The sequence below is a fragment of the Dreissena polymorpha genome, chromosome 8 (assembly GCF_020536995.1).
Source record: "Dreissena polymorpha isolate Duluth1 chromosome 8, UMN_Dpol_1.0, whole genome shotgun sequence".
In the NCBI taxonomy this organism is placed as follows: domain Eukaryota; kingdom Metazoa; phylum Mollusca; class Bivalvia; order Myida; family Dreissenidae; genus Dreissena; species Dreissena polymorpha.
This window is the reverse complement of record NC_068362.1, coordinates 98,017,749-98,031,790: the sequence shown is the minus strand read 5'-3', so window position 1 is coordinate 98,031,790 and position 14,042 is coordinate 98,017,749. Positions and strand designations below refer to the sequence as shown.

Here is a 14,042-nt window from a genome sequence, read left to right as displayed (position 1 = left end):
AGACCATAGGTTACCCCTACCCTAAAGATATGTAATTTTCAAGGACCCCCCTTTCACTGATATATCCCCTGCCACCTATTCCAGTTGGTTTACGGAAGTTTGCAGTTTCATCACACTGAATTTACTGAATTTAGAAAACTGGAAGAGGGTTTGTCACAATGGTAATATATGTGTGAATAATACCGGGAAACGTTAGCACCTTTGATTGACACATTTCCTCCATGTTAAAACAACATAGTCATAGTTTTTTGTTCTTTTCTGTTCATGAATTAAATACATTTAAATAAGTTGAAGTATTTAAAATATTATTATACACATGCAATTATATTACATAACACAATTTTGATTATGATTTACAAAATACATTTATTCGAATACAACACAATATTACACAATACATTAGAATACAACTCTACTCATCAAACGGTATAAATTAATATAATATTCTCATATATTTACATTTCACAACACATCCATTTATTTGCAAACAATCTTACACCAAACATAAATATTTACATATAAAGCATAAAGACATAATCAAATACAATTTACACACTACATTAAAATACAACTCCACTCAATAATGCTACATACATATAAATCATTTCATATATTATGTACACAACAAACAGTACAATCAGACTTTTGTCTGTTATATGTCTATGTTCCTTTTCAGGCGTCTTTATCGTGGATTGGGTCATGTGTTTAATCGGGCTCAAGGCCTGCGATGTGGCTGCATCTCCTCGGTAGTTTGTGGTGGTGATTTCATCGTCCTCATATTTGTCCCAGGTGTTGAATAGTTTTCTGTGGATTTCCTTGAATATCCTTCTATTCTATGCACACGGGCAGGCGTGTGCTCGGACACTAGACGAATCATCAAGTCTACTGTCGCTGCCTCACGTCGTAGAAGGGAGACAAGCATGTAGAAGCCTAGGTCGGCATGCCTGCTCGCGTATTGATTCTTAAATCTTTTTAGCCCATCTATTTTTTGAAAAAAAAATTATGAGCTATTGTCATCACCTTGGCTTCAGCGTCAGTGTCGGCGTCCAGTTAAGTTTTGCATTGAGGTACACTTTTCTCATAAAGTATCAATGCTATTGCATTCAAACTTTGTACACTTACTTACTATCATAAGGGGACTGGGAAGGCAAAGTAAGAAAATTCTGGCTTGCATTTTGACAGAATTATGTGCCCTTTTTATACTTAGAAAATTGAAAAGTTTGGTTAAGTTTTGTGTTTAGGTCCATTGTATTCCTTAAGTATCAAAGCTATTGCTTTCATACTTGCAACACTTACTAACTATCATAAGGGGACTGTGCAGGCAAAGTTATGTAACTCTGACTGGCATTTTGACAGAATTATGTGCCCTTTTTATACTTAGAGAATTGAAAATTTGGTTAAGTTTTGTGTTTAGGTCCACTTTTTTCCTAAAGTATCAAAGCCATTGCTTTCATACTTGCAACACTTAATAACTATCGTAAGGGGACTTTGCAGGCAAAGTTATGTAACTCTGACTGGCATTTTGACGGAATTAAGGGCCCTTTATACTTGAAAATTTGGTTAAGTTTTGTGTTTGGTCCACTTTACCCCTAAAGTATCATAGATATTGCTTTCATACTTGGAACACTCGCAAACTATCATAAGAGGACAGTAAAGGACCAGTTGCATAACTCTGGTTGTCATTTTTACCGAATTATGGCCCTTTTTTGACTTAGTAACTTTGAATATATGGTTACATTTTGTGTTTAGATTCACTCTACTTCTAAAGTATCAAGGCTCTTGCTTTTAAAATGTAAATATTTTCATGCTAGTATAAGGGTACTGTACCTGGCAAGTTGAATTTTACCTTGACCTTTGAATGACCTTGACTCTCAAGGTCAAATTATTCAATTTTGCTAAAATTGCCATAACTTCTTTATTTATGGTTAGATTCGATTGATACTTTGACAAACCATCCCCCACGCCCTCCCTCCCCAAATTCCCCCCCCCCCCCCCCCCCCGAATCCCCCTCAATCCCACCCATTTTTTTTTTATTATTATTAAAGATCATCTAATAAATGACCACCACACCCTCACACTATACCCACCCCCACCCAAAAAAAAAAATGTGTATGCCCCCGGTAGGGTGGCATATAGCAGTTGAACTGTCGGTCAGTATGTCAGTCAGTCTGTCTGTCAGGCCGAAAAAAACTTAAACATTGGCCATATTTTTTCACTTTTCTTAAAGAAATAGCAACTTGATATTTGGCATGCATGTGTATCTCATGGAGCTGCACATTTTGAATGGTAAAAGGTCAAGGTCATCCTTCAAGGTCAAATGTCATATTTATGGTGTCTGTCCGTCCGAAAAAACTTTAACATTGGCCATAACTTTTTAGCTCACCTGAGCACAACCTGCTCATGGTGAGCTTTTGTGATCGCCTTTTGTCCGTCGTCTGTCGTGCGTTGTCCCTTGTGCAACGTCAACATTTGCCTTGTTCACTCTCTAGAGGCCACATTTATTGTCCAATCTTCATGAAATTTGGTCAGAATATTGATTTCAATAATATATTTGATGAGTTCGAAAATGGTTACGTTTGCTTGAAAAACATGGCTGCCAAGGGGCGAGGCATTTTTCCTTATATGGCTATATATGGCTATAGTAAAATCTTGTTAACACTCTAGAGGCCACATTTATTGTCTGATCTTCATGAAACTTGGTCAGAAGATTTATCCTAATAATATCTTGGACGAGTTCGAAAATGATGCCGGTTGGTTGAAAAACATGGCCGCCAGGGCGCGGGGCATTTTTCCTTATATGGCTATAGTAAAACCTTGTTAACACTCTAGAGGCCACATTTATTTTCCGATCTTCATGAAACTTGCTCAGAAGATTTGTCCCACTGATATCTTTGATGAGTTCAAAAATGGTAACCTTTGCTTAAAAAACATGGCTGCCAAGGGGCGGGGTATTTTTCCTTATATGGCTATAGTAAAATCTTGTTAACACTCTAGAGGCCTCATTTATTGTCCGATCTTAATGAAACTTGCTCAGAAGATTTATCCCAATAATATCTTGGACGAGTTCGAAAATGATGCTGGTTGGTTTAAAAACATGGCCGCCAGGGGGCGGGGCATTTTTCTTTATATGGCTATAGTAAAACCTTGTTAACACTCTAGAGGCCACATTTATTGTCCAGTCTTGATGAAATTTGGTCAGAAGAATTGTCTTATTTGGATATGACATTTGAGTTTGAAAATGGTTCGGATCGGTAAAAAAGCATGGCCGCTGGGGGGGGGGGGGGGGTCATTTTCCTTATATTAATATAGTAAACACAGCTTTTGAACACTATATAGTTTATCATGTCAAGGGAAGTAACTGCAAATGAAAAATTATGTTGAATTGACAGAGTTGTCTCCCTTTTTAAAATATTTGTTTTAAGCACAAGAAGATTAAGTGGAATTAATTATTAATGATAGTTTTACATTCTGGAAGATAGCAAACTTTTGAATATGTTTTTTATTGTTTGATGATTCTGTACAATATGGAATTCTTTTGTCAAACAATTAAAGCGAGACTATACAATTTTTATATGTGTTAAATTGTAATAAATTGATAAATACATGTTACAATAACACAAAATAGGCAAGATATTGAAGACGAATTTCATAAAATGCAGCAAAGACAAATTAGCACCCCGAGCCGATGGTGACGAAGATATTTCCAGCGCCCTCACACTACTTTGGGGGAAGGGGTCCCCAGCCCTTAGGAGGGGGAATTTTTTTGGAAATGGGGGAATTTTTATAAAAAAACAAAAACTGTGTTTACTGTTATAAATATATATTTCTCTATATATGACTGTCTATAAACAGAAAGGTGGACTTTTACTCAATCTGCATAACAGTAATCTAATTTAAATGTGGGTCAGAGATAGGCTTTTTTTCTTACCACAACACTTAATTGAATTATAACTCAATGAGAATGTCATTATTTTCAGGTATCAGCAGTGTGAAATGCATGACGACATAGTACTAACTTTCAGATATAGTTCTTAACAAGATGCTTAATCCAGATTGTCTTTATCTGGAAATTACTGTACAAATAAATATTCTTTGAAAACTGAAGACTGCATTTTGAATAAAGCATTTATTGACTAGAATAAATGTAAATGAAACAGGACATTAACACAAATAACAGTTCTGAAAGATTCAGAGGCTTTCCGCAGTTGCATAAATTTCAGACATTAAATTTGGATGCAGATTTTATAACAGAATAAAGTTTTTTGTGATTTTTTTTACATTTTCTGAGGGTTAAAAAAACTGTTTTTGGGGAAAAAAAATACTTTTCAGGTGGGGGACTGCAGCCGAAATTCGGTGGCAGATTTGATAGATTGAGGGCCCTGATTTCGTACATTATTTTCACAAATTCGACTGTACAGACATTTTCGATTTCAGAATTAAATATCTTGCTTATTTCGCATTTTTCGACACATGTTCTTCTTAAGTTTTATTTTAAATTATATTGAAATGTATGACCTTGTTAACACTCTAGAGGTCACATTTATTTTCCGATCATCATGAAACTTGGTCTGAAGAAATTGTCCCGATGTTATCTTGGATGAGTTCGAAAATGGTTTTTGTTGCTTTAAAAACATGGCCACCAGGAGCGGGGAATTTTTCCTTATATGGCTATATATGGCTTTAGTAAAACCTTTTTAACACTCTAGAGGCCACATTTATTGTCCAATCTTCATGAAATTTGGTCAGAAGATTGGTCTCAATGATATCTTGGATGATTTTGAAAATAATTATGTTTGCTTGAAAAACATAGCTTCCAATGGGGCGGGGCATTTTTCCTTATATGGCTATAGTAAAACCTTGTTAACACTCTAGTTTTATTTAATTCAGTTGCCCAATCTTCATGAAATTTGGTCAGAACATTTGTGTCCTGTGTAGTAAAGTTTGGTTTTATTTGTCAGTATTATGTACCCTTAACTGTTTTATTTAATTTTTCATAACACAGAATTTTCATAATTAACAACTGTTTTAGTCATTATTACTTATGGTAAGCCTATCAACTAAGAGAAAGCTGAAATGAAGACAACATGTACACAGTTTTGCAGTATCTATCTCCATTGTTTAACCTAATGAGTCATATTTCCCAATCTATTTTTAGATGGTTGCTTAGCGACCGTCTAAGGTAGTTAGTCTAAAATTCAGGTCGATACGCCGTAGCTACTAGGAGCCCAATACCCGCTTACTACGCGTTTCTGCGCGAGAAACTGTTGTATAATTTATGCAAGAGGTTTGAGCTCTCCAATTATATTCATTCACAAATGGAAACATGATATTAATATCGTGTTAAATGCTATAGTTTCGAACGGTGCTTTTATAGAAAAGAATCAATAAACAATGAACATATTGTACGTGTCGCAGAGGAGATTGTTTATGAATGAATAAAAAAGTCCACTTTCTGCAGCGTCTTCATTACGTAGTATTTTTGCTCAGTCCATTCATAATATGAGGCTATTAATAGATAGGCCTGTCGATAAACAAAGGAAAGTCCACGGGCAATAACAACACAATAGGTTACGCTCTCACATACACCTCAATGATGTAGTACAGGTCGTAAATTGAGGATATTAATAGATTTGGGTAAAAGTTAACGCTTATTATGCCCCCCTTTGAAGAAGAGGGGGTATATTGCTTTGCTCATGTCGGTCGGTCCGTCCGTCCTTCCATCAGGTGGTTTCCGGATGATAACTCAAGAACGCTTGGGCCTAGGATCATGAAACTTCATAGGTACATTGATCATGACTCGCAGATGGCCCCTATTGATTTTGAGGTCACTAGGTCAAAGGTCAAGGTCACAGGTGAAGGTCACAGTTACTGGAAATAGGCATTTTAAGGATTTAGCATGGTTCAAACAAGGGAAACAACTACCGTTTTTGCATGTTCTTTTTGTTACAGCATTTGCCTCCCTTGTAATATATTTAAATTTTACCAAATGTAAGACTAACTGCATTTTTGTAATGCATACTACTACTACTACTTTTGTTACAGCATTTGCCTCCCTTGTTATATATTTAAATTTTACCAAATGTAAGACTAACTGCATTTTTGTAATGCATACTACTACTACTACTACTTCTACTACTACTACTACTACTGCTACTACTACTACTACTACTACTACTACTACTACTACTACTACTACTACTACTTCTACTACTACTACTACTACTACTACTACTACTACTACTACTACTACCACTACTATTGCTACTACTACTACCACTACTACTACTACTACTACTACACTACACCACCATCACCAACACCACCACCACCACCACCACCACCGTTCACAGTGACAAAAAACGTATTCACACAATGGCTGCTACTACAACTTATAGCCCATATAGGGGGGCATGCATGTTTTACAAACAGCCCTTGTTTATATTCTCAATTTATAAAATGTTGAACATAAGTTCAACAATAACTTCAGCGATACGATAGACAAAAACAAAAAAATGTTTCATAATCGCTAAACCAGAATATAACAAACAATTTATAATAATAATACAAATGACCTGTTTCGTAACCTCGTTCATGCTTCTACAGCGGTTATTTCTGGAAAACGTTCTTTGGTTATGAACAGATAACGGTGATCTTTTGTATTTACGGGTGCTAGCAACGCAATAGTAGAAGGTTAGTAGAAGGTTTAGCTTGTTTATATTCACAGTTCTCAATGCATAGACAGTTGGATATGAGTTCATCAATTACTACAGGCATACTATAGGCACCCTCGAAAATGCTTTATAATAGCTAAAACCGAAAACAACTAAATATATTATATTAAAAACATTTATAACAATAAATATCTTTTAAAAATGTAGTCGGCATATATGCTGACTTTGAAATAAAGTTTGCAATTTACTTTTCTAAATAACTAAATACAATTAAACAAAAGTTAAACTATTGTGTTGTGTTTTTAACCAGGTTTTCTGAAGGAAAAAACTGGTTATTAGATTGGCGAATGCGGGCGGGCTGGCTGGCTGGCGGGCGGGCGGAACAAGCTTGTCCGGGCCATAACTATGTCGTTCGTTGTCAGATTTTAAAATCATTTGGCACATTTGTTCACCATCATTGGACGGTGTGTCGCGCGAAATAATTACGTTGATATCTCCAAGGTCAAGGTCACACTTTGAGTTCAAAGGTCAAAAATGGCCATAAATGAGCTTGTCCTGGCCATAACTATGTCATTCATTGTGAGATTTTTAAATCATTTGGCACATTTGTTCACCATCATGGGACGGTGTGTCGCACGAAAGAATCACGTCAATATCTCCAATTTCAAGGTCGCCACGACTAAAAACAATTTTTTTTTAAAAACAAACTTACAAAGGGGGTTAATTTTGTTTGTTCATTTCAAAAGTTCAGTTTGAGTTTTCTCCCTTTATCAGATTTTTTTTTCACAATGAAAACCTGGTTTTGTGACAATTTTGTCCCTTGTTCACTTGTAAGTTGCATATTCACCGCATGAAATGTGTGTTAGCATTGTCAAACCACACATTAGTGTGAGTAAATAAAAAATATACTACGGGAGAGCACTTCATATGTGTCCTCATATGCCTTGTTATGAGTATCTTTCTTCACTATCGAAATATATCGTATGTTGATATTTGATTTAAACGCAGTTTTCTTTCGACACATTTAAATCACACGTCAATAGCGCCGTCATGCGAAAATGGGTCTTATGCCACTTCGGCAAGCGTTTGTTAAACCCATGTGCTTTTGCGCAGTCAGGCCATAGGCGATGCTGTTCGCTATAAAATCACTCAATATGTTATGTTTCTCCTTACCAGAAGGAGAGATAGCTGAGTGGGCTATTTATATGATGGGCGCATATGGAATAAGACCCATTTTCGCATGACGAGGGTCATTACAAATCTCATTGCGAATTGAAAATGCCACATTTAAGAACAATGCTTTTTGATACAAAGTTGAATTCAAAATAGCAAACTTGCTAATAATGGCAGCCTATCCACACATTAAGGAATGATTTCTAGAGGTGCTGACCAAGTACGGCAAACATTGTGGTATGATAATTAAACGATTTTCTCTTATCGTGACATTATATTATTTCGCTAATGATTATTTTCTCATCTTGGAGGTGAAAGTTAAATTCTGCGAGATGGATTGTAACGCGTAATTGTAACATGGCCACAATTTGTGTCTTTTGAGCAAACAGACAGTAGTCCGGAGTTCCTTACACTGAACAGTGCTACATCCTTTGAATTGAGCACATACGCAGTGATGTAGCAAAAATTCAGAGGTTGTATCTCGAATCAGCTTATTAAATATTCGAAAATATTCATGCGTGTCTGTTGGCGTTATGTAAAAGTCATTAAGATGAAAACTGAGTAAAACAGCTACGCCTACAAGCGCATTTAAGTGCTCTATACCTATGTTTATGTCAGCGTTGTTGACACCGTGTGAACTGATTATTATATATTTTTAATTTGTATATGGTGTCAAAAATCAAAAGTTTTGTACACGGAACTTTCATTATGAATTTATGTTCTTGGTTGATATTAGAAAAAAATATTCCTTTAATATGATGGTGACTGCAAATTTTCTTTATATTAAGTTCTCATTACCATTTTCATCATACTTTCTATGCTTTCAGAACGTCCAAAAAGCATGTTGTTTTTATTTTGTCGAAGTTATTTCTATGAAATAATAAGGATGATAAAAAGTGCACACAAAACTTGACACGTGCGCTATGACACACACTTTATAAAGTTAAATGGCGTGTGTTCATTTCAAACTTGCGATTTTATTTTGAAAAATGAATTACGTGTTAAATTATGCAATAGCGAATATCTTCAGTGCCTTCAGCGCTTTGATTAGTTCTGCTCTAAAATTTGTAAGACCCCAGATATTAATCATTGCAGTGTGTAACTATTTACCACTCAGCTTACTGACCCTCTCACTGTGCTGTATGCCAGATGTTAATATCAGTGGTCAGTTATCAAAGCTGGTTGAACTGTTTGATATATTTTATTTCACAGGAGGAGTATTAAATGCATGTTTTTAACAATTAACAAAGAAATATGTAATTAAATGGGAACTTCATATCAAAACAAGATTCCATAATGATTCACTCTATATAATCGTATTAAAGATATGTTAGCAACTATCAAATGGATAGTCTATGAAAACAATAAGGAAATAATTTTAATTATAAGTTTCTGGAGATAAAAAACAAATTCAGAATAATCTTCAAAATCAAGATTTACCTTTCTTATTTGCGGAGTTCATTTATCAAGATAAATCATTTTCAGGCTTAATGTATTTAAACGATGTCAGAAAATTGAAAATAAAACGGTAATGAATGATACACAATATTAATGAAATGAAATATAAAATTGATACATTTTCATATTTCTAAATTGTTAAGTGTAAAACAGCCTACTGTTGAATAATATGTTTATAAAATGATTCAAGTAAACTGCAATACCTTTACTTAATTGAATAACAACCAGTCAGCAGTGTCATCCTGACCTGAAATAAGCGATTGTGGAATAAATATTTCCGCATTACATAAGTGCTCACAAAGTTACATAACTCATAACCATCCTGTGACCAGTTCATGTGGGTAAGTAAACGAGACCGCACTTCCACACCTGGATACAACATTTGAGTTCGAAAATGGTTTGGATCTATATAAAAAACATGGCCGCCAGGGGGGGGGGGGGTCTTTTTCCTTATATTTATATAGTAAAAAAGCTTGTGAACACTCTAGAAGTCACAATTTTTACTTAATAATCATAAAAAAAAATCAAAACATTAGTTATGTGGATGTCTAGGAAGAGTTTGATAATAGTCGTGATAAGTGGAAAAACATGGGCACCAGGCAGTGGGGCAGTTTTCTTTATATGTATATAGTGAAAACATGTGAACAGTCTAGAAGACATTATCTTCATGAAATTTGGACATATCTTGGAAGAGTTCAAAAATGGTTCAGCTCTGTTTAAAAAAAAACATGGCCGTCAGAGGGCCATTTGTTGTTCATACTTCATGAAACTTGGTTAGAACATTAATTTTGTTTCATTGATATCTTGGGCTGCAAAGAACACGTCATTTCTTTTTATCTCAGGTGAGCGACTTTGGGCCTTTCAGGCCCTCTTGTTCAATATTGAAGATAGCAACTTGATATTTGGCATGCATGTGTATCTCATGGAGCTGAACATTTTTAGTGGTGAAAGGTGAAGGTGAAGGTCATCCTTCAAGGTCAAATATCAAATATATGGCGTCTGTCCCTCCAAAAACATTGGCCATAACTTTTTTAATATTGAAGATAGCAACTTGATATTTGGCATGCATGTGTATATCATGAAGCTGCACAGTTTGAGTGGTGGAAGTTCAAGGTCAAGGTCATCCTTCAAGGTAAAAAAATGAATAAATTCAAAGCGGCTTTCTCATGAAGCTGCACATTTTGATTGGTGGAAGTTCAAGGTCAAGGTCATCCTTCAAGGTCAAAGGTAAAAAAACAAATATATAATTTCATAGCGGCATTATCATGAAGCTGCACATTTTGAGTGGTGGAAGTTCAAGGTCAAGGTCATCCTTCATGGTCAAAGGAAAAAAATAATCAAAGTGGCGTTATCATGAAGCTGCACATTTTGAGTGGTGTAGGTTCAAGGTCAAGGTCATCCTGAAAGGTCAAGTTCATCCTTCAAGGTCAAAGGTCAAACAAAAATCAAAGCGGCGTTATCATGAAGTTGCACATTTTGAGTGGTGGAAGTTCAAGGTCATCCTTCAAGGTCATTTTTTTTTTTAAATTCAAAGCGGCGTTCTCATGAAGCTGCACATTTTGAGTGGTGGAAGTTCAAGGTCAAGGTCATCCTTCAAGGTCAAGGTCATCCTTTAAGGTCAAAGGTAAACAATAAATTCAAAGCGGCGTTCTCATGAAGCTGCACATTTTGAGTGGTGGAAGTTCAACGTCAAGGTCATTCTCCAAGGTCAAGGTCATCCTTCAAGGTCAAAGGTCAAATAAATAATAATTTCAAAGCGGCATTATCATGAAGCTGCACATTTTGAGTGGTGGAAGTTCAAGGCCATCCTTCAAGGTCAAGGTCATCCTTCAAGGTCAAAGGTAAAAAAAAATAATATTTCAAAGCAGCCTTCTCATAAAGCTGCACATTTTGAGTGGTGGAAGTTCAGGGTCAAGGTCATCTTTCTAGGTCAAAGGTAAAAAAATAAAATAAATAATAATTTCAACTCGGCGCAATAGGGGGCATTGTGTTTCTCACAAACACATCTCTTGTTTTTTTCAAACATGGTTAAAAAACACAAATATTTATTTTGTTATTTTATTTTTGAAATACCGTCCAACCATCCCACCCTAGAATCCCTCCCCCCCCCCCAATTGTTTTTTTCATTTTTTTGCATTTTTGGAAGATAATGTAATAAATGACCACACCCCCACACTATACACCCCTCTCCACTCCACCCCTCCATCCTTTGTGATTGAAATTGAGATAGGTCCCTACACCTTTAAAAAGAAAAATAGATGAGCGGTCTGCACCCGCAAGGCGTTGATTTTGTTTTTGTCTGTTTTTGCATTAAGTATATACAGGGCTATAGATAACTTTTGGGGTATATTGGGTTTTTCACCCCCTGTTTGACACCAATAGGGTTTTTGTAAATTTAATAGAGTTTTAGCAAAGATTGTTACCCCTACTTTTGAGCTTAATTGGGTTTTTCATTTCAAGTTTTTTAACTCAATGGGGTAATTAAGGGAATGACATAAAAAATTATAAAATATAATAAAAATCTACTAATGTAACTATATTATTTATACAAATGGAATTCAAAAAGGAATTTATTACCTGTACATAACAACAAACAATTACTTAATTTCTGATCAAAGTTCATTCATTTTTGCGTTGGATAAGACCGAGTTCGTGAACATTGCTGCACAATTGACGGGTCTACAAATAATTACAATAATACGCCAAAGATTGATAACCAATGGAAAGACTGCCTTCTTTTCTTCATAGGAGGGTATATAAACTATCCAGTACATTTTTGTACGGAAAATAAACAGTCTAAATAATACGCCCGGTGTTTGTAAGAAATGCGTTTCGTGACGCAAGGTTTTCTACCGGAATTACGTTTTTAAATTTGTATTTGCGTTTTTGTACACTTTATTTTGAATTAAATTACGTTTTGGGTTATTTTAATTACGTAATAACGCAAATACGCTTGTTATCTATAGCCCTGTGTTCCAATATTCATTTCAACCATGACTTTCTTGTATTTTATCTATGATTTATTTCTAAAATTATGCAAATAAATCTTTAATAGTCAACTGGTCTATTACCTTCAGTCAATACTTAAGTTTAATGTCACAGTACAGTTCCTTTACACTGTTTTGTTACGATTTCATTTATATCAGTTTCGTGTTGCATACCGTACTTTCTAAAAAGCTGATTACACCATCGCTTTACATGTAAATGTTTATTTTGCCTTTTTTCCCTTATGCAATAAACATTGATGTATTTTGCAACATCGGATCATCCTCACATATAGAAATGTTTATTTTAATTTATTATCCTTGAGTACTTGTATCAAACTATTATATAGAACATAATTATTTACTTCCTTAATGCTATTACAAACTAGGATTACTAGCTTATTTAAAGTCCTAAACTATAAATCTCTGGATTGCACTTTCAAATCCCTGTCCAGCCAAAAAAATTATGTGAATATGTACAGGAATATTTATTTATTTTCATTCATGTTACATTTGGCAACATCATTGTTCCAATTCCACAATTTTTCACTTGTTTCTATCCATATTCTTATTCATATTTGCGTTTATTAGTGTAAATATGTTTCTCATATTTATCAGTAATTTGTCGCCGCTTAGTCTGTCTGTGTGTGCATCTGTCTGTTTGTCCGTCCGTGCACAATTTTTGACAGGGCTATTTCTCAGCAAATAATGACCGGAATTCAATGAAACTTTATGGGAAGCTTCTGGTCGGATTATTTTTCACAGAGTTATTGCCCTTTGAAATTTACTATAAAAAAATTATTGTCCCCCCAACTACTGTGCCCTCAAGATGTTTCCTTTTATCTGAATATATAGTGCAATATTGTGACAAAAAAAAACTTTGGGGAGACGGTTTCTTGTTTATATAATATTCTGTCTTTCTGCAAAAAATTGATATCACTTTGATGCTTGCAATATTGAGTCTTTATGTCTAGATTCTACTAACATCTTTTCACATTATAACACATTATCTTTTATTATGCCCCCCTTCGAAGAAGAGGGGGTATATTGTTTTGCACATATTGGTCTGTCGGTCGTTCTGTTCACCAGATGGTTTCCAAATGATAACTCAAGAATGCTTAGGCCTAGGATCATGAAACTTAATAGGTACATTGATCATGACTGGCAAATGACCTCTATCGATTTGCAGGTCACTAGGTCAAAGGTCAAGGTCACAGTGACTCAAAATAGTAAAATGGTTTCCGGATGATAACTCAAGAATGCTTAGACCTAGGATCATGAAACTTCATAGGTACATTGATCATGACTGGCAGATGACCCCTATTGATTTTCAGGTCACCAGATTAAAGGTCAAGGTCACAGTGACTCGAAACAGTAAAATGGTTTCCGGCTGATAACTCAAGAATGCTTACGCCTAGGATCATGAAACTTCATAGGAACATTGATCATGACTGGCAGATTACCCCTATTGATTTTCAGGTCACTAGGTCAAAGGTGAAGGTCACAGTGACTTGAAATAGTAAAATGGTTTCCGGATGATAACTTAAGAATGCTTACGCCTAGGATCATGAAACTTCATAGGTACATTGATAATGACTGGCAGATGACCACTATTGATTTTCAGGTCACTAGGTCAAAGGTCAAGGTCACAGTGACTCGAAATAGTTAAATGGTTTCCGGATGATAACTCAAGAATGCTTATGCCTAGTATCATGAAACTTCATAGGTTCATTGATCGTGAGGTTGATTTTGCGGT

General features: G+C 35.2%; 1 protein-coding gene across 3 annotated transcripts in view; it reads left to right on the top strand.

Moving 5' to 3' along the window:
* Positions 1 to 14,042, top strand: part of LOC127841441 (DNA-directed DNA/RNA polymerase mu-like) — a 43,172-nt gene that overhangs the window by 7,626 nt on the left and 21,504 nt on the right. The gene's annotated exons all lie outside the window — the stretch shown is intronic.